The sequence below is a fragment of the Puma concolor genome, chromosome A1 (genome assembly GCF_028749965.1).
Source record: "Puma concolor isolate L17-30 chromosome A1, mPumCon1.1.hap2, whole genome shotgun sequence".
In the NCBI taxonomy this organism is placed as follows: Eukaryota; Metazoa; Chordata; class Mammalia; order Carnivora; family Felidae; genus Puma; species Puma concolor.
The window spans coordinates 130,176,032-130,196,409 of record NC_141667.1 but is presented as its reverse complement, the minus strand read 5'-3'; positions in this window follow the sequence as shown (position 1 = coordinate 130,196,409).

Genomic DNA, 20,378 nt, shown 5'->3' with positions numbered 1-20,378 from the left:
CAGGTGCCGATGGCTTCCCTCACCATCTCTGGGCCAAGAGCTCCCACGCTTGTGTCTCTAGGCCCAGATCCATATACCCAGCTGCTTCCCTGGCATCTCTTCAAACACGAAATGTCCAAGATACAACACGTGCACCTGTGGGTATTTCCTCCAGAGAAGCTTCCTCCCAGCCTTATGCACCTCAGCGAATGGCACCGCCATCACCGAGCTGCAGCCTTGTAATCACCCTTGTTCTCCTTCTCCTTACCACCACACCCCTCCAACTCCATCCATGAGGCCGGCAGCTTTACCTCCAAACCACATCCTGCCTACTCACCCAGCCCCTTCCAGGCAGCAGCTCCTATTTCCCTACACAGACCCCTGGCATCAAACACACTCTCCCCGTCCCCACCCCTTTCCCCTCATCAAAATCCAAAACTCAGCCACCCTTCAGCTCTCAGCTCAACGTCTCCTTCTCAAAGAAGCCTCTCTGCCCCATGAGCAAGTCAGTCCTGAATGGTCTGAACACCCCATGCTGCCCCTTTGGAGCACATATCCAAGAGCCACTGAGTAATGCACTCACCAATGGGGTGATGGTGTTGTTTTCATTGACTATCTGACCTCTCTGCTGGTCTTTGAGGCCAGGACTGGTTTGTTTGCTTTGAGGCTGATCCCAGGGCCTTTCTTACAATAGGTTCTCAGTAAATATTGATAAAGTAAATGCATAATTTTGCAAATCTTAAGTAGGAAGTTGCCAGGAGCCAAGGAATCGAGAAGAAAGGAAAACGGAGAGAGAAAATTTGGATCCTTCCTGAACAGGGTACATTTCACCATAAAACCCATGCAGCTGAGAAGTCTAGTTCTCCTCAAACACAAGATCCTGGGAGAGGCCAAATATGGCATTTAAAAAAAGTTTATGGCAAATGCAACATAACTGGGGGCAGCGAGAAGCTTTGTAATGCTCCAGGGAAATGTCTAGCTGCTCCCATCTCAGTTACACCTGCTGGACACTGGTCAGCCTTCACAGAGCTGAGGGAGGACATGGCTGGATGCCTGGGTACATATGAGATGAAGTTGACCAAGATGAGGGCTCTCACATGTCATTTCTTCTCAGCCTTGGGTCACCATGATCCTAGCCCAAGCCTCTTCCTGTTCTTTTGGGCTCCGGAAATAGGCTGCTCTTGCTGCAACTTCAATTCCTTTGGGGAACCATCCATCCTGCTCTCCATACAGTTCTGTGGGGCTATCCATCGTAGTGCCCCAGTCTCAGCCTCTGGCCACAGCGGTGTGCCAAGCTGAAAAAATTACAGTACCACATCTCCTCAAACATAGTAATTGGTCCATGTGGACACTTGACCCAGCAAGGGCAATCATTTCCATGCTTAGATACTCATATATGGAGAGGAGGCTTGCTTTCCACTGATTGGCCAAGCTAGGATTGTGTGAGCCTGAAGCTGCTAGCAGCCATCTTCCCCAACTGTGTCAAAGAAGCCCACCTGCACTAAGAGAAAATGAGATCCAGACTTGGATGAACATCAGAGTGAGCAGGGGCAAGAGAAGGAAAAACTGAGAGAAAGGGCATTATTTACATTGCTAGATCCAGCTTTGCCTGAAGGCAGCCACTCCTGAATTTCTCAGCTACATGAATTAGTATACATCCTTTTTGGCTCCAGTGGGTTTACCTGTTATTTATAATTGGGAGCCCAGATAAATATACCCCTTATGGTCAGGAGCTCCCAAGAATGACCCCTGTGTCTGTGCGTAAACTTCTTCTTCCAACTCTATGCCAAGTGTCTAAGATTACAGTCTGAGTGTGAGACCTGGCCATGCCACAGTAATACAGAAGAAGAAAAATCTCAGTTGTGTCCAGTGCCTACACCTCAACACAATCTCCAGAGATACACTTCCCCCATAGGCCTTGTGTTTGTACGCTCAGGACTCAGGAAGGTCTGAACACAAGAGCTACAGTGTCCATCCCCCAGGTTCAGGAGCACTTTCTGGAGTTCCAGCTGCCCTCTCCTTCTAAATGGGGATAAATTCATTGGAAGTGCACTACTCACTCCTTCTCAGAGATGGGCAGAAACGTGTTTTCCCTGGGTAGAATAGAAATGTCCCTCTCAGGAGCACCTGGGTAGCTCAGTGGGTCAAGCATTTGACTCTTGTTTTCTGCTCAGGTCATGAGCTCACGGTTTGTGGGATCAAGCTCCACATTGAGCTCTGCACTGACAGAGCGGAGCCTGTTTGGGATTCTCTGTCTCTCCGCCCCCCGTGCCCCTCCCCCACTTGCTCTTATTCTCAAAATAAATAAATAAATAAACATTTAAGAAAAATAAATACCCCTCTGAGAGGTGCCCCCACCCATTCCATCCTCCGCAAGTTATACAGCCTAATGGAATTTGCTGGGATCCCCCAACCAATATTGATAACTCCTCTTTTATCTTGTTCTAAAAAGCTGTCAAACTCATCATGTCTGCCCCACAAAAATAATTTATTTTTTGAGTCATGTAAGAAAAAACTGAAGTTGAAATGCTGTGAGGGTAGAGGCTTTTGTATTGGTGTCAGGCGTCTGTGAAATCTAATGGAGCCATTCTTTGACAACATTATCTATGTTTGGCTAATTTGGTGAAGCAGACAATGTCCTCTATTGAGCAGGAAAAATAGAATGCACAGTCCTAGAAAAGCAGAGAGTTGTCCCATCATGGATAATTTCCTTCCACTATTCATCTGGCAGATAGGCACTCAATTATAGAGACGTTCACAGGTAAATTTCCATTCATTCTTTTCTCACCTCCACACATTCATTTTATCAATGAAATAGTCATTTTTAAAATAGCTTGAAGCAGAGATGCATGTCAGTCAACAAAAGGACAGCCTTCCTTATCACAGTATATTTTACCCTGATTATTTAGTCTTCTACCCCTCAGAAAGCTCTGTGACTAATTCACCCTCTTGGTCCCTTCTTGCTAACTTTTTTCCTATTAATGCAGCCTGGGCTGGCTCTCTGATGAGCCACAGCAGTAAACCTTTCATGAGCTGCACGTTCAGAGGTCCGGTCCCAGGGCTGAGGCTAGCCGGAAGGGATAGAATGTGCCCCTCACCCTTAGGAAAATAATCAGATCAGAGGCAGGCGGCCCAAGCAACAGGAGCGCAAAACCCACAGATGGTCTTCCAAGGGTGGCCATGCAGGACAGGGACTGGTGGCCTGATGGCAGCAGGCAGACATGGCTCACTGCCTAGAGGCATGGGCACCTCAAAGTTCCACAACCATAAAGAGAACTTCTCACAGAGCTGCTCCTGCCAGAGTCAGCCCAGAGTATTTACTAAGCTCTTCCTTGGTACAAACTCTGGTACTAGGTACTGAAGGTGCAAGCATGCATCAGCCAAGACCCTAGCCTCCAAGAAGGTGTCATACAGGAAGAAAACAAGGTGAGGGAACATCACCTCTGCTACGAACTCAGGGTAAAACTGGGAGCTCCAACCATGGAAGGTATTTCTTCCAGGATGAAACACAACTGAAAAGATCTATGCCAAGAAGCTGGTTCTGGAAACACCTGTCAAGCTCAGTTACCAGCAGCACATAGTAACACCCCAGGGTCAGAACAAGTCTTGGACATCAAGTGTCAGGGAAGACAAGTGTGATGGTTAAATTGATGTGACTTGACTAGGCCACAGTACCCAGATATTTGGTCAAACACTATTCTAGATGTTTCTGTGACTGTACCTTTTAGACGACGCTAACATTTAAATCAGGGGGCCATAGGGGGCACCTGGCTGGCTCAAAAGGTAGAGCATGTGACTCTTGATCTGGGGGTCAAGCTCCACACTGGGTGCAGAGATTACTTAAAAGTAAAATCTTTAGGAGCACCTGAGTGGCTCAGTTGATTGAGCATCCAACTTTGGCTCAGATTATGATCTCACAGTTCATGATTTCAAGCCCCACAAGGGGCTCTCTGCTGTCAACAGAGGGATCCTCTGTCCCCCTCTCTCTCTCTCTCTGCACCTCCCCCACTTGCACTCTCTCTCTCAAAAATAAAAATAAATAAAAAATAAATAAATAAAATATTTTTTTTTCAACGTTTTTTATTTATTTTTGGGACAGAGAGAGACAGAGCATGAACGGGGGAGGGGCAGAGAGAGAGAGGGAGACACAGAATCGGAAGCAGGCTCCGGGCTCCGAGCCATCAGCCCAGAGCCCGACGCGGGGCTCGAACTCACGGACCGCGAGATCGTGACCTGGCTGAAGTCGGACGCTTAACCGACTGCGCCACCCAGGCGCCCCGATAAATAAAATATTTTTAAAAAAATCAAAAACTCAGGGGACTTTGAGTAAAACAGATTACTCTCCATGATGTGGTGGGCCTCATCCAATCAGCTGAAGACCTGACAGAAAAAGACTGAGCTCCCCTGAGAAGAGGCAATTCTGTCAGCAGTAGCTGGTGGACTCGACTGTACTGTCTACTCTTCCCTGGGTCTCCAGCCTGCCAGCCCACCCTGCAGATTTTGGACTTGCTATCCCCCACCATCATGTGAACCAATTCCTTAAAATAAACATCTAGAGAGTTGAGCTCTCTCCTTGAATACAAAATTTTATTGAAAGAGCTCCTTGAATAAATAAAATCTGTCTTATCATCCATAAATACATAAGAATAAATATATATACTTTTTATATATAATATATTATAATTTTTATTTTTCATTGCAAAACTGGTTTATTTCCATGTACAACAAGGAGGATTAGAGTACCAGATGAAAGGGAAGGCAGCCTTCCGGCAAACGGAGAAGATCAAGATTCTTAAGTCACTGGCTTTGGGACCTACTACAATCGAAGACTGCTGTGTTGCTTAGAGATGTTAAGCCTCTTTACCTGATGCTGTAGCAGGCTTTTTGAACAAGCCTTCCTGCTGGGCCAACTTATCTAATTCCTTCTGATAGCCAGGCTGATATTCCAGATAGCCTAAGTTCCTCTTGTATTTATCCAGTAACTTTCTCAGGAAGAACATATTCTGTGTTATTCTGTGTGCATGTGTACATATACATGTATATATATGCATATATATGCATATATATACATATATATACATATATATGCATATATGCACATATATATGTGTGTGTATATATATATGTGTGTATATATATATACACATATATATATATACACATATATATATACATATATATACATATGTATATATATATATATATACACATATATATACATATATATACATATGTATGTGTATATATATATATATATATATATATATATATTTCTGTTTCTCTGGAGAACCCTGACCAATATATCAAGTGGCAGAACTCCACACATTCTGTGGCATGTGTGGAACCGCCTACCCTACCCACTTTAGGACATGCAGGAGATTCAGAGCTCACTCAGAAAGTGCTGAGGTTTTGGGTCACCTAGGTGTCTCAGTCAGTTCAGTGTCCAACTCTTGATTTCAGCTCAGGTCATGATCTCACAGTTGTGTGCTTCAGGCTCTGTGCTGGGAATGGAGTCTGCTTGAGATTCTCTCTCTCTCCCCCTCTGCCCTTCTCCCCTGCTTGCAGTCTCTCTCTCTCTCTCTCTCTCTCTCTCTCTCTCTCTCTCTCTCTCTCAAATAAAACTTAAAGAAAGTGCTGAGGTTTCAAACATGAGGGAACAGAGAGTGGAAGCTGCCTGTGAAACCAACACTCAAGAAGAACAGGTGCTCCATGGTTTCAGAGGCCTCCACAACAGCTACATCCTCTTGTCACCTCCAACTAGGGGCTATGGGCAGGATCTGGACCACTGAGTAGCTTCATTCTCAGGCCTCAGAGCTGCTTGGAGAAAAAGGAAATGGAATTATCTTGAGCCCAAAGCTTGGGTACCTGGAAGTCATATAGCTTGCCTTCGACCCCAAATTAGAAGAAATACCTAGTGAGGAAAGCACAGGTGCCCACCTGCAGAGCACCAGCCTTCTCACCTCCTCCTCTCTTGTGACCCAGAGAGAAACTGGCCCCTGGGTGCTGCTAGGCTGGCCACACCAGTTATGCCATCACCAGTTATGCCACCATCACCGGTTATGCCACCATCACCGGTTATGCCACCCACAGCTGGGGAGGCATGGGGGGAAATGTTTATTTTCCCTAGGCAGGACTCGGAACAACCTGGATGAAGGTAGGCATCTACTGGGCATAAATGGAAAGACAAGTACCCCAGGTGGTCCTCCAGGCAGCTGTAACCTGAAGGAGCCCAGTCCTTATAGAAGCCATCTGGGTGGGGGCAGACACCCACGCTCAAGGCTGAGAGGCCTTTTGAAGGTTCTCCAGGAAACATTTCAGGTGTAGGCTGTCAATCACACTCTCGCTTCATGAATATGTATAAGTTCCATGGATATTCATGAGCATCCCATCAACCTAGCAACAAAAACAGGATTCCTTTTGTTGTTAAACAGCCTCTTAACATCAAGCAGCGTGGTGGGTCAGGAGAGGAGGCTGGCAAGAATGTGCACAACTCCTCTCTCTGTTCCTTGGTCTCCCAACAGGAATATGGGGGCTAATATTTATTATTACAGCTAAAATGCACCATGCCTTCTGGGGGAGGCTGCTGTGTTCCAAATGCAAGCATGACCCACGAGTGCCACTCACCTCCCCACTCGCCTCCCCCTCCTGTATAGATGGAGACTGTGTTCAAATTGCACTTCTGTAAATAGAATTCTACTTCAGAGAGTTGTTCTTAAAACATTCTTTTATGACTGGCTTGTATGGGGTCAAGAGGGCTCCTCACACTTTAAATGGAGGACAATCGCAATAATCAAAGAGGATATTCTGCAAACAGAAGCTTAACCGAACAAGGCAATGTTCAAAATTTACAGAAGCTGGTCATGCTGCTTCTCTCCCTTGGAAGTGTGTTCCCTCTCTTTCCACTGGCTGACTGTCACCTCTGAAAGCCAGTGAGAATGCTCTGTAGCCAGGAAAGAGCTATAGATCCCTGGTCAGTTGAAGCAACACAGTGGAAACCAGAGGCCTTCAGTAAATAGGTGAAGAGGGAAAGAGGACCACAGGGCTGCCTCTTGATGCTTCCAGGGACACAGTGTCATGTCCTCTCATGGCAAAATCCAGACAAAACTAAGGGAGGCATAGTCATACAGTGAGACAGCATCTGCTCACGTATGAGCCCATCTTGTCCCTTGATGGTAAGATGGTGTCTTTTTGTCATGCTCCAGATGGCACCTTCTGGGAGAAATGTTGCAGTCTCCACCCTGAATCCTGCTCACCCCCAGCTCCACCCCCAGACTTCCTGCACTCAGCTTCTTCAAATACTGCATTCTCACCTCTGATTTCCCCACCCCCGCTTCTCCACCCACCAGACACTATGAACTCCTTGAAAGTAGGGGTTTCCCCACCACACAGCCTCAAATATATCCTTGCCAGTTACACATTGAACTTCATTTTTAAGACATAAAATATGAAATCCTCAACTGAGATTTTATTTTTTAACACAGTCAAATATTTAACTCTTGTGTCAGATTTTAAACTTCTATAAATCTTTCCACTCCAAACTGGAACACAAGATTCTGCCATCTTTAAGGCTTAGCACATTTCCTGTAACACACCATGCAGCTTTCCTAAAGAGCCAGGGTGCTGAGGGCACATGGGACCCACAGGACGAAATTCAGGGAAGATGGACAGAAGGCAGGAGCACCTCCAGCACAGAACAGGCTCAAGTGGACTGAAGTCACATCACTTGATCTGGGATACACGTGGTGAAGTACAGTCTCCAGTCCTGATAATCCAAGCCAGTTAACTGCTACCAGACATGACTCTCATCATCTTGGCCTCAAAGCCATCCAGGCTTGAGGGCCAGTGTGGGGCTGGGAACCAAGGAGAACACCTGCAGCTGGAAGACCAGATGTTAAGAGACCTCAGTGTAAACTTTGCAGTATTAAAAAAATAAAATAAAAAACTAAAGAGAAAAGTTAAGCATGCTATGTTGGCTGGTATCCTTCAGAGTGACTTTGAAAGCCTGATGGTGAAACAGAGCCTTCTGGAATTTTTTTCCCTCATGCCTCCTCCAAAGTCATTGAAAGAAGATGTCAAGGAAAAAGCTGGATTGGACTCAGCTGTCCTCTCTGTGCTTGTGCACTGGGGGGAAAAGACAGAGAGCCCGGAGCCTCAGGACAACTCAAACTTCACCAAAGGCAAGTCTGTCCTTCACTCCTTAGCCTCCCCCCATCCCATGCACATGAAACCTAACAGAACCTGGAAAATGGAATGGAAAAAGTGAATTCAGTGAAACCACCAGAATTGTTTGGTCTGCAGGAGGCATAGTAACTTGGCTCTCAGTCTGCTGGTCAAGAGCATTCGTTTAGAATGGGTGGCATCAGTGCAAGTACAAAGATCGGAGGCAAGAAAGACCATTTCTTAGCAGAATGTAAAGCAGCCTGGGAGGGTAATGTGGGTGCTGCTGTCAGTGTTGGGGGATGAGGGGAGGGAGGGCAGGAGTGTTTCTTGCTAACCACAGGTGCTGTTTGGTGGGTTCCAACAACCCCTCCTGGGTCTGCATTCTGCTTTCAGTAGAATTTGCCTGAACAAGATCTGGGGGTTTCACAAGCTCAAAGTAACAATGCCCACCCCTAAGTCAGGGTGACCCCAAAACACTTTTATTTTTAAAAATACTATAAAAAATAAATCCCAAACTACCGTATAGCCAGATGAGACCCAATCGTAGCCCAGGAAAAGATGGGAGAAGGAGCCTGAGAACTCTACTCCCCGTGGACATTCTGTGACAGTTAAGAGCTAAGCACGGGAAGCATTACCCTCTTCTCTCCCTTCCTTCCCATATGGAGCTGCCTGCAACATGGAAGGTAGGGCTCACTGCTATGTATAAGGGTCTTCCCAGGCCTGACAGTCCAGACCTAGAGGGCACCACTGGTTTCCACTCATAGACATTAATTGAGCACCTGTTATTTGCCAAACCCAGTGCTAGGGTCTGGGCATATCATGATGCACACAGGCTGGGGTGCCCTCATGGCAGTCTGGCTGGAATGGTGATAGAGACATTCTATAAATAATTACACGAAAAATCTCAATACACTCACAGTTGTGACAGGTGCTATAAAGGGTGCCATGTGTGGTCACTTTCCCTCCACAGAGCCAATTCTTGAGAGCAAAGAGAGCATGGGAATCACACCTCAGGCCTTCGTCTATACAGAGCTGACCGTGCAGGGCTTCTGGTTTCCAAGGATCTGAATCCTGGAACCACCTGACACCTGAGGCCATCATCCTCTCCCACAGAGGACACCTGGTGGTTGGTCCAGAACTTCAAGGCTAATCAGATCCTGTGGCCAACCTGGAACAACCTGTTTGATGCCTTGTCTCCAGCCCTACAGATCTCTCCTAGACACGATGGCTACAATACTTGCATTTCAAAAATTCTCTTACCTTTCCCATTGCCTCATGCCAGATTAATCAGCCTCAAATACCACCTTTATGTCATCATTCCACTCCTCAAAAGTGCTACAGTATTTCTACACAGGTACCAGCCTATCCAGCCATATTTCCCTTACACACCCACATAAAACCACTACTTTTGGAAAAAAAGATGTTAATGAGCTCTGATATAGGCACTTACCAACTTGTCTCATTTACCTAAATTAGACCTCTTCATAAGTCCCTTTTCTCCCCATCCCTCCTACCCACACACCCACACACCCACACACCCACAGACACACACCCACACACACACGCCATGTTGACTCCTGCCTCTAATTTTGGTTTCCTACCTACGAGGCCCTCTCCAATTTTTTTTTTAAATTTTTTGAATGTTTATTTATTTTTGAGAGAGAGAGAGAACATGGGCAGGGGAGAGGCAGAGAGAGAGAGGGAGACACAGAATGCAGATCAGGCTCCAGACTCTGAGCTGTCAGCACAGAGCCTGACATAGGGCTTGAACTCACAAACCGTGAGATCATGACATGAGCTGAAGTTGGATGCTTAACGGACTAAGCCACCTAGGTGCCCTGAGGCCCTCTCCAATCTTAAACCTCCCTGCCCTTCAAGGCTTATTCAGGGCTTGCCTCTTCCATGAAGCTTTCCTATACTGGTCTCAAAAAGGGAGACCTGGCTGAAATCCTATCCTGAACAAAAGCTGTTTCCACAGCATCTGAAGAGCACCCTGGGATGCAGAGACCGTAAGAGAGCTGCCTGTGGCATCCCCACAGCCATGGCCTCTTCTCCGCCCAAGAATAAGGCCTCCCTAGGAAATCCTCAAACACACATATCAAAGGGCCAGAACCTGAGAGCTCATACCTGGAGACAACATGACAGAGGCTTTGGCTTCTGCACCTTTAATCAAATTTGCCTTCCTTTGTGCTTGTACCTCTTCCCCTGCTCCACCTCTGTGTGCTCCACCAGACCCTGGGGATCCTGGCCAGATCTGTGCCTTTAAATGCAGGTACCAATGGCACCGTGTTCCACATCACAGGCCCAGAACTTCCCCTGAGCTCTACCCAGGGTCACAGACCCAAGATCCTCCTCAGCATGTCCACAAAGAACATCTAAAGCAATCTTTATCTTGACATGTCTGAAAGTGCATTCCTGATCCTCTCTTAATTCCCACCTTTTGCAAAACTCATCCCTTCTGAGGCTCCTTTACTTCAGTAGAGGTAGAGAAGGATGCCACCATCCATCTAAACAGTGGCTCAGGAAAAAAATCTAAGCATCAGCCATGATGTCTCTCTTTCCCTCACCTTCCATAGCCAAACAATTGGCTGCTCCAGGCAGCTCTACGTCCAAAATAACTCTTGAATCCAACCCACCTCCTTCCACCTCCACTGCATCATTTGGTTCACTCACTAACATGTCTTGCCTGGAAACACCTCCTCCACTGTTCTTTGTTCTTCCAAGCATGTCTATCGTCCATCCTCAAAAAAGGAGCCAGAGTGATGGTCTCAACACCCTACCTGAAATCCTCCAGAGGCTCCCAGAGTCTCTTACACTAAACCCCGAATGACTTCACGTGGCCACAGGCCCTATGCGATCTGTCCCTGATACTTCTTCAGCCTCAGTTTCTATCACACCGCTCCTGGTTAGTCTCCCAGTCCTCAAACACACCAAGCTAGGTCAAGTCTTGGGGCCTTTTCACTAGCTGATTCTTCTGCCAAGAGCATTCAGCCTTCACATCTCCATGTGATGGGCTCCTTCTTGTCATTCAGATCTCAACTTGGAAGACACACCCTCAGATCACCCAACTTAAAATAGCTCTCCACATCCCCCTCCATAATTTTTTACTCAATGTCCATGTTTTATCCTACCTCCAGGCAGCTATAACTCCCTAAAGGCATCTTATTCATTTACTTAGGTACTTGGCTTATTATCTGGTCTCACCACTGGAGTGTAAGATCCAAGAGGGCTGAAGCTTATCCACTATGTTCACCGCTGCATCCCAGCACCCAACACAGTAACTTGCACTTAGCAGGAGCTTAATAGAGGTCTTTTGGATATTTTCTGGACTCTGTGGCATGATCACAAGGCTGGGTCCTGCAAGGTAATACCTCTGGTCTGAACAAAGGGAAAGCACAAGCTGGGCTGGGGCTTCCAGAAAAAAATTGATGGGCGATGCTTCCCCATGAGCCATCTCATCAACCTTCTGGGCACTGGCCTTCCAGGAAGAGCAGACTCTTCATGAGCAAAGGAGAGGCCAAATCAGCTAGGGAGAATCTCAACCACAGAGCCATCCCCACCTCTGGGAGAAGTCATCAGCCTCCTGTCCAACAGGGGGACAGCTCACTTCCACACTATCCAAGAGGAACATAATACAAGTCCAAATGGAGCCAAAGGGGTAAGTGAATTGTCCGGTGGCCATATTTTAAAAAGGAAAAAAGAAAAATGTGAAATTTTAATGATGTAGCTTATGTAACCTAATCTATCAAATTATTATCATTTGAATCAATATGAAAAATTAATCGGCTATTTCACATATTTTCTTTCTATCAAGTCTTCAAACTCAAGTATATATTTTACACTTACAGAACATCTCAATTTGGACTAGCCAAATCTCAAGTGCCTTTGTATTGGACAGTGTAGGTCTAGAATAACCTAGCTTCACCTGCAATAGACTGAGAAAAGCATTATGTCAAATCTGGAATGCATTTTGTTCTCATGTGTCGAATCTTTTAACATGATGGTTTTCCTGCATCAGATTAAAACATAGAGTCTGCATTGATTTTTATTTCTTTTCCCTCAATTTCTGTGACAGACCCTTTGCAGCGCCTTGACTTTTCTGCATGTATAGGAGTCACCCCATGTCTGCCAAAAAACAGAAGCAGCATTTCCCCTATGACATTGTTGTTATCAGGCTCCTGTATTCCCGGCTCCAGGCCCACCAAGAAACTATCACAGTTTATTAACTGACTTTAATAGAGATCTGTTTCTAATAGCAGAATTAATGAGTCCTATAAACCAGTTGCAAAGGGAGAGAACAATTCCAAAGAGAGAAGAGGCTTATTTGGAAATCTGAGGGTATGCCAGAATCGCACACCTTCACATTAACAGTTCCTATCCCTGGATCATCAAAATCTCCTACAACAAGCTTTTTGTCCTGGGGTAAACACCCAACAACAGAGAGTGTGAAACTAGGGGGTGTCACCAGCAAGGACAGAGACAGCCTGCTGAAGTGAGGACATACAACCTGGACACTAATATTCCTCATGTTTGTCTCTTAGAGTGAGCCCAGTGGGAGAAGAGAAAGAAATTCAACTGGATTTAATACAGTGAGTGTTTCGTGAGGCCGGCTGGGTCTTAGTACAAGGCTCGGGGACAGAAAGGAGCAAGTGGGAGCACAGACAAGATGTGCATCCTCCCCTTGGAAATCGTAAGGAAGCCACACTTGATTTTAACATTTTTTTAAATACAATTTATTGTCAGGTTAGCTAACATACAGTATATATGATGTGCTCGTGGCTTCAGGAGTAGATTTAGGAGTAGATTCATTGCTTATATACAACACCCAGGGCTCATCCCAACAAGTGCCCTCTCCAATGCCCATCACCCATTTTCCCCTCTCCACCGCCCCCCAACACCAACCCTCAGTTTGTTCTCTGTATTTAAAAGTCTCTTATGGTTTGCCTCCCTCTCTGTTTGAAAATATTTTTCCCCTTCCCTTCCCCCATGGTCTTCTGTTAAGTTTCTCAAATTCCACATGAGTGAAAACATATTGTATCTGTCTTTCTCTGACTGACTTATTTCACTTAGCATAATACTCTCCAGTTCCATCCATGTTGTTGCAAATGGAAAGACTTCATTCCTTCTCATTGCCAAGTAGTATTCCATTGTATATATAAACCACATATTCTTTATCCATTCATCAGATGATGGACATTTAGGCTCTTTCCATAATTTGACTATTGTTGAGAGCACTGCTATAAACATTGGGGTACATGTGCCCCTATGAATCAGCATTCTTATATCCTTCAGATAAATTCCTAGTAGTGCTACTGCTGAGTCTTAGGGTAATTCTATTATTAATTTTTTGAGGACTTCTACACTGTTTTCTAGAGCAGCTATGCCAGTTTGCATTCCCACCAACAGTGCAGGAGGGCTCTCCTTTCTCCACATCCTCACCAATATCTGTTTTTGCCTGAGTTATTCATTTTAGCCACTCTGAACAGTGTGAGGTGATATTTCAATGTAGTTTTGATTTGTATTTCCCTGATGATGAGCGATGTTGAGCATCTTTTCACGTGTCTATTGGCCATGTGATGTTTTCTTTAGGGAACTGTATATTCATGTCTTCTGCCCATTTCTTCACTGGATTATTTGTTTTTTGGGTGTGGAGTTTGGTAAGTTTTTATAAATTTTGGATACTAACCCTTTATCCAATACGTCATTTGCAAATATCTTCTACTAGTCCGTCAGTTGCCTTTAAGTTTTGTTGATTGTTTCTTTTGCTGTGCAGAAGATTTTATCTTGATGAGGTCCCAATAGTTTATTTTTCCTTTTGTTTCCCTTGCCCCCGGAGACATGTTGAGTAAAAAGTTGCTGCAGCTGAGGTCAAAGAGGTTGTTGCCTCTTTTCTCACCTAGGGTTTTCATGGTTTCCTGTCTCACATTTAGGTCTTTCATCCATTTTGAATTTATTTTTGTGTATGATGTAAGAAAGTGGTCCAGTTTCATTCTTCTGCATGTTGCTGTCCAGTTCTCCCAGCACCATTTGCTAAAGAGACTCTCTTTCTTCCATTGGATATTCTTACCTGCTTTGTCAAAGATTAGTTGGCCATACATTTTGTGGGTCCAATTCTGAGTTCTCTATTCTATTCCATTGGTCCATGTGTCTGTTTTTGTGCCAATACCATACTGTCTTGATGATTACAGCTTTGTAATAGAGGCTAAAGTCCATAACTGTGATGTCTCCCACTTAGGTTTTCTTTTTCAATATTATATTGGCTATTCAAGGTCTTTTGTGGTTCCATACAAATTTTAGGATTGTTTGTTCTAGCTCTGAGAAGAATGCCAGTGCAATTTTGATTGGGATTGCATTGAATGTATAGATTGCTGTGTGTAGTATTGACATTTTAACAGCATTTGTTCTTCCAATCCATGAGCATGGAATGTTTTTCCATGTCTTTGTGTCTTCTTCAATATCATTCCTAAGTTTTCTATAGTTTTCAGCATACAAATCTTTTACATCTTTGATTAGATTTATTCCTAGGTATATATTCTTATGGTTCTTGGTGCAATTGTAAATGGGATCAATTTCTCGATTTCTCTTTCTGTTGCTTCATTATTGGTGTATAGAAATGCAACTGATTTTTGTACATTGATTTTATATCCTGCATCTTTGCTGTATTCATGTATCAGTTCTAGAAGCTTTTTGGTGGAGGCTTTTGGGTTTTCCATGTAAAGTATCATGCCATCTGCAAAAAGTGAAAGTTTCACTTCTTCTTTGCCAATTTGGATGTGTTTTATTTCATTCTGTTGTCTGACTGCTGAGGCCAAGACTTCCAACACTATGTTAAACAACAGTGGTAAGAATGGACATCCCTGTCACGTTCCTGATCTCAGGGGGAAAGCTCTCAGTTTTCCCCCATTGAGGATGATATTAGCTGTGGGTATGTTCCTTCTATCACAACTTTCTTAAAAGTTTGTATTAAGAAAGGATGCTGTATTTTGTCAAATGCTTTTTCTGCATCGAGTGACAGGATCATATGGTTCTTATCCTTTCTTCTATTAATGTGATGTATCACATTGATTGATTTGTCAATATTGAATCATCCCTGCAGCCCGGGAATGAATCTCATTTGATCATGGTGAATAATTCTTTTAATATACTTGTTGAGAATTTTTGTATCCATGTTCATCAGGGATATTGGTCTGTAATTCTCCTTTTTAGTGGGATCTTTGGTTTGGGAATCAAGGTAATGCTCACTTCATAGAATGAGTCCAGAAGGTTTCCTTCCGTTTCTATGTTTTGGAACAGTTTGAGAGGAATAGGTATTAACTCTGCTTTAGATGTCTGGTAGAATTCCCCTGGGAAGCCATCTGGCCCAGGACTCTTATATGTTGGGAGACTTTTGATAACTGATTCAACTTCTTCACTGGTTACAGGTCTGTTCAAATTTTCTATTTCTTCCCATTTGAGTTTTGGTAGTGTGTGGATGTCTAGCAATTTGTCCATTTCTTTCAGGTTGTCCAGTTTGTTGGCATATAATTTTTCACAGTATTCTCTAATAATTGCTTATATTTCTGTGGTGTTGGTTGTGATCTCTCCTCTTTCATTCATGATTTTATCTATTTGCATTCTCTCTACTTTCTTTTTAAGTCTGGCTATGAATTTTGTTCATTCTTTCAAAATCCCAGCTCCTAGATTCATTGATCTGGGTTTTTTTTTAATTCTATGTTGTTTATTTCTGTTCTAATCTTTATTATTTCTCTTTTTCTTCTTTAGGCTTTCTTTGCTGTTCTGCTTCTAGTTCCTTTAGGTATGAGGTTAGGTTTTGTATTTTAGATTTTTCTTATTTCTTGAGATAGGCCTGGATTGCAATGCATTTTCCTGTTAGAACTGCCTTTGCCACATCCGAAAGGGTTTGGACTGTCGTGTTTTCATTTTCATTTGCTTCCATATATTTTTTAATTTCTTCTTTAAGTGCCTGGTTGACCCATTCATTCTTTAGTAGGATGTTCTTTAACATCCCTGCATTTAGAGGCTTTCTAAATTTTTTCTTGTGGTTGATTTCAAGTTTCATAGCATTGTGATCTGAAAATATGCATGGTATGATCTCAATTCTTTTATATTTATTGAGGGCTGTTTTGTGATCCAGTATGTGATCTATCTTGGAGAATGCTCCATGTGCACTCCAGAAGAATGTGTATTCTACTGCTTTTGGATGAAAAGTTCTGAATATATCTGTCAAATCCATCTGGTCCAGTGTATCAATGGCCATTCAAGGTCATTGTTTCTTTACTGATTTTCTGTCTAGATAATCTGTCCATTTCTGTAAGTGGAGTATTAACGTCCCCTGCAATTACCATATTCTTAGCAATATGATTGCTTATATTTGTGATTAAGTGATTTATATATTTAGGTGTTTCAAGTTGGGGGCATAAACATTTACAATTGTTAACTTTTTCTTGATGGATAGACCCCATTGATTATGATATAATGCCCTTCTTCATCTCTTGATACAGCCTTTAGTTTAAAATCTAGTTTGTCTGGGGGCGCCTGGGTGGTGCAGTCGGTTAAGCGTCCGACTTCAGCCAGGTCACGATCTCGCGGTCCGTGAGTTTGAGCCTCGCGTCAGGCTCTGGGCTGATGGCTCAGAGCCTGGAGCCTGTTTCCGATTCTGTGTCTCCTTCTCTCTCTGCCCCTCCCCCGTTCATTCTCTGTCTCTCTCTGTCCAAAAAATAAATAAAAAACGTTGAAAAAAAAATTTATAAAATCTAGTTTGTCTGATATGTATGGCTACTTCAGCTTTCATTTGCCTTCCAATAGAATGACAGATGGTTCTCCAACCCCTCACTTTCAATCTGAAAGTGTCCTCAAGTCTAAAATGAGTCTCTTATAGATAGCATATAGATGGATCTTTTTTATCCATTCTGATACTCTATGTCTTTTGATTGGAGCATTTAGTCCATTTACATTCAGAGTGATTACTGAAAGATATAGATTTAGTGTCATTGTGTTATTTGTAGGTTTCATGCTTGTGTTAATGTCTCTGGTTCTTTGTAGTCTTTGCAGCATTCCACTCACACAGTCCCCCTTAGGATCTCTTGCAGGGCTGGTTTAGTGGTCATGAACTTCTTCAGTTTTTGTCTGGGAAAGCCCTTATCTCTCCTTCTATTCTGAATGACAGCCTTGCTGAACAAAGGATTTTTGGATGCATATTTTTCCTATTCAGCACATTGAATATTTCCTGCAACTCCCTTCTGGGCTGCCAAATTTCAGTGGACAAGTCTTCTACTACCCTTATGTGTCTACCCTTGTAGGTTAAGGCCCGTGTGTCCCTAGCTGCTTTCAGAATTCTCTCTTTATCTTAGTATTTTGCCAGTTTCACTACAATATGCCGTAATGAAGACCTATTCTGACTGAATCTGAAGGGACTTCTCTGTGCCTCCTGGATTTTTATTTCTGCTTCTTTCCCCAGATTAGGGAAGTTCCCAGCTATAATTTGTTCTAGTAAACCTTTTGTCCCTTTCTCTCTCTTCTTCTTCTTCTTCTTCTGGAACTCCTATAATATGGGTATTATTATGTTTCATTGAATCACTTAGTTCTCTAATTCTCCCCCTCGTACTCTAGTATTTTCTTATCTCTCTTTTTCTTGTCTTCATCATTTTCCATAATTTTATCTTCTATTTCACTTATTCTCCCCTCTGCTTCCTCCTTCCTTCCTGTCACTGCATCTAGTTTACTTTGCACCCCATTTACAACATTTCTTAATTTGTCGTGACTATTTCTTAGTTCTTTGATCTCTAGCAATAGATTCTCTGCTGTCTTCTATGCTTTTTTCAAGCCCAGATATTAATCTTATGACTATTATTCTAAATTCTTGATCAGATATATTGTTTATATCTATTTTGAGCAGTTCTCTATCTGTCATTTCTTCCTGGAATTTCTTTTGAGGAAAATCTTCTGTTTCATCATTTGGGCTAGTTTTCTGTCCTTTACATGTTTTAATAGCTTGTTATGTGTCCTGCACTTGTAAGCACTACTATATTAAAAAGGGTCATACCTTGTCCAGGGCCTAGTCCTTCGGGAGGTGTTTTTGGAGTGTGTTGCATGCTCTCTGTTGTTGCAACTCTGGTTGTTTTATCTCCCCATTTGTAGTGGTGGTTTGGACCTTCCACCAGGTATGCTTTGATTTGTTCATTGAAATAACCGTGGAAAAAATTTAAAAAGGGGGTGGTGGTGATGGTGGAAGGAGACTCATCCCATACAAAAAGAGAAATTACAGGGGCAGGGGAAAAGAAAAGAAAAAGAAAAAGAAATTGACCAGGCAGAGAATTAAAGAAACTATATGGCTTAATCCAGAGACAGAGAGTAAAATAAAGAGAAGGACATACAGAAGAGGTACAAAAAGAACAGACTTAAATGTCTGCTAAACAAACCAACAAACAGAATAGAGAAGGGAAGAAATAAGAGGAAGAAAAGAAAGAAAAAAATTATATATATATATATATATATATATACACACATATATACACATATATACATATATATATGTACATATATACATATATATATGGACCGATATCTGACAGTGCCTTGGAACTGGTGGCTATGCTGGTCTGGAGGTGGGGTTGTCTGGTCTGTTCAGTGTCAATCTTGCTGCAGGAGGTAGCAGTTACCAGGCATGGAGAGGCGTGGTTTGGTGTAGGGGGGACCCGCCTCCACTACGGCCTGTTTTCCATTCCCTGAAGCCCCAACTTGTTGGTGATGGGGTGAAAAATGGCGACATCCCAGTCTCTTCTCCCCAGACTGAATGTCCCAGACCACTCTGTTCAGGCCATCCTCACAGTGCCGTGGGGGCATGAGCAGGCCATTTTGTCCCACTCCACAGTCTCCCGTGCCTTCCAGGTGCTTGGCTGGGATTCAAACCCTGATGTCTTAAAGGATCCTCTCCACCTGCCCCACCACGGTAGTGCCACTCTGCCCAGCTGACAAAGGGCCTCTGGCTGGCAGGCATCTGCAGGGACTTTTGTCCTTGGAGGGACTATATACCTTCTTCCCACAACACTCAAGGTAGGAGACTGCTCTCTCTTACTACACCTCTGAGCTCACTACCAAGCCCAGGGCCAGCTCCTCCTCCCCTCACCCCCAGGCATGTGTACAGGATGGCAGGCCCCAGTCCAGAAAAAGCCCCACAACCTTGGATCTTGTTAGAGATTGGTTCTTTCTCCGTTTTTTCAGTTCCCTGGTCCGTGGTCTGGAGAGGTTTTTCTCTTGTCCAAATACAGTCCTACATTTCCATAGCCTCTCTTTCTCTTCCTTTTGTCTCTCCACAGAAGGGGACCTCTCCCCTCAATGCCTATGCCACCCAGTTTCTCTCTCTCAATTCACAACCATGCACCTATGGCCTGCCAAGCTGTTCCCGTGGGCCCCTGGAGATGTCTCTGTCACTCTGTAGCCCGGATTCCTAGAATTTCAGTCTTCTGGCCTCAATACTGCTGTGTTTGAGGGAAAAGGGAACTTCAGGCCCCTCTACTTCTCCACCATGTTGACTCCTCCCTCCAAGCCACACTTGATTAAGAAAGCAAAATCTTCCAAAGTTTGGCATAAAGAACATGTCCCTCTTTTGGAAGCCAAATTGCACAGGAGTTGGGAGTGGAGGAAATAATGGATTAACAGATCTTTATTCCATGCCAGGGACCCTCTCACACTGAGGATGATACCAGCCAGCTCAGGGATATATCAGTTTGGAAAGGGGATAGTGAAGCTAAACAAAGTATGGCCACACACTTGCCTCTCTCTTACTTTTCTTTGTGATGTTCTGGCGAGAGGACACTCAGATAACTTGGAGGACCAGAAAATTAAACTTTCCATCATAAAAAAATTAGGGCCAGAAGGAGCTCAGACAGGGAAAAGTAGAGGTAGGGGAAAGCAGTAGCCAAAGTAAGAAGGTCAACAGCAGAGGTCAGGGAGGTCAGCAAGCAGGAGGGAGGGGGGCACGTTCACCATCAGTGTCATTTTGAAACATAAAATGCTAAGACAAAGTTTCAAATTATCTGGAAAACTGTATACAGTACCTCAGTGATGAGGAATAATGAGAGTTTAGTAAAGCAAGTTCTGAACCGTACCTAAGGGCTCACGTTTTGTTAAATTTCACTCCTATTTATCTCCCATTGTACTTCACAGATGCATGTGAGAACATGGCTAGTTCCAGGTGCTCTCAATTCCAGGTTCCCATCAGAACCAAGACCAGGGCCTCA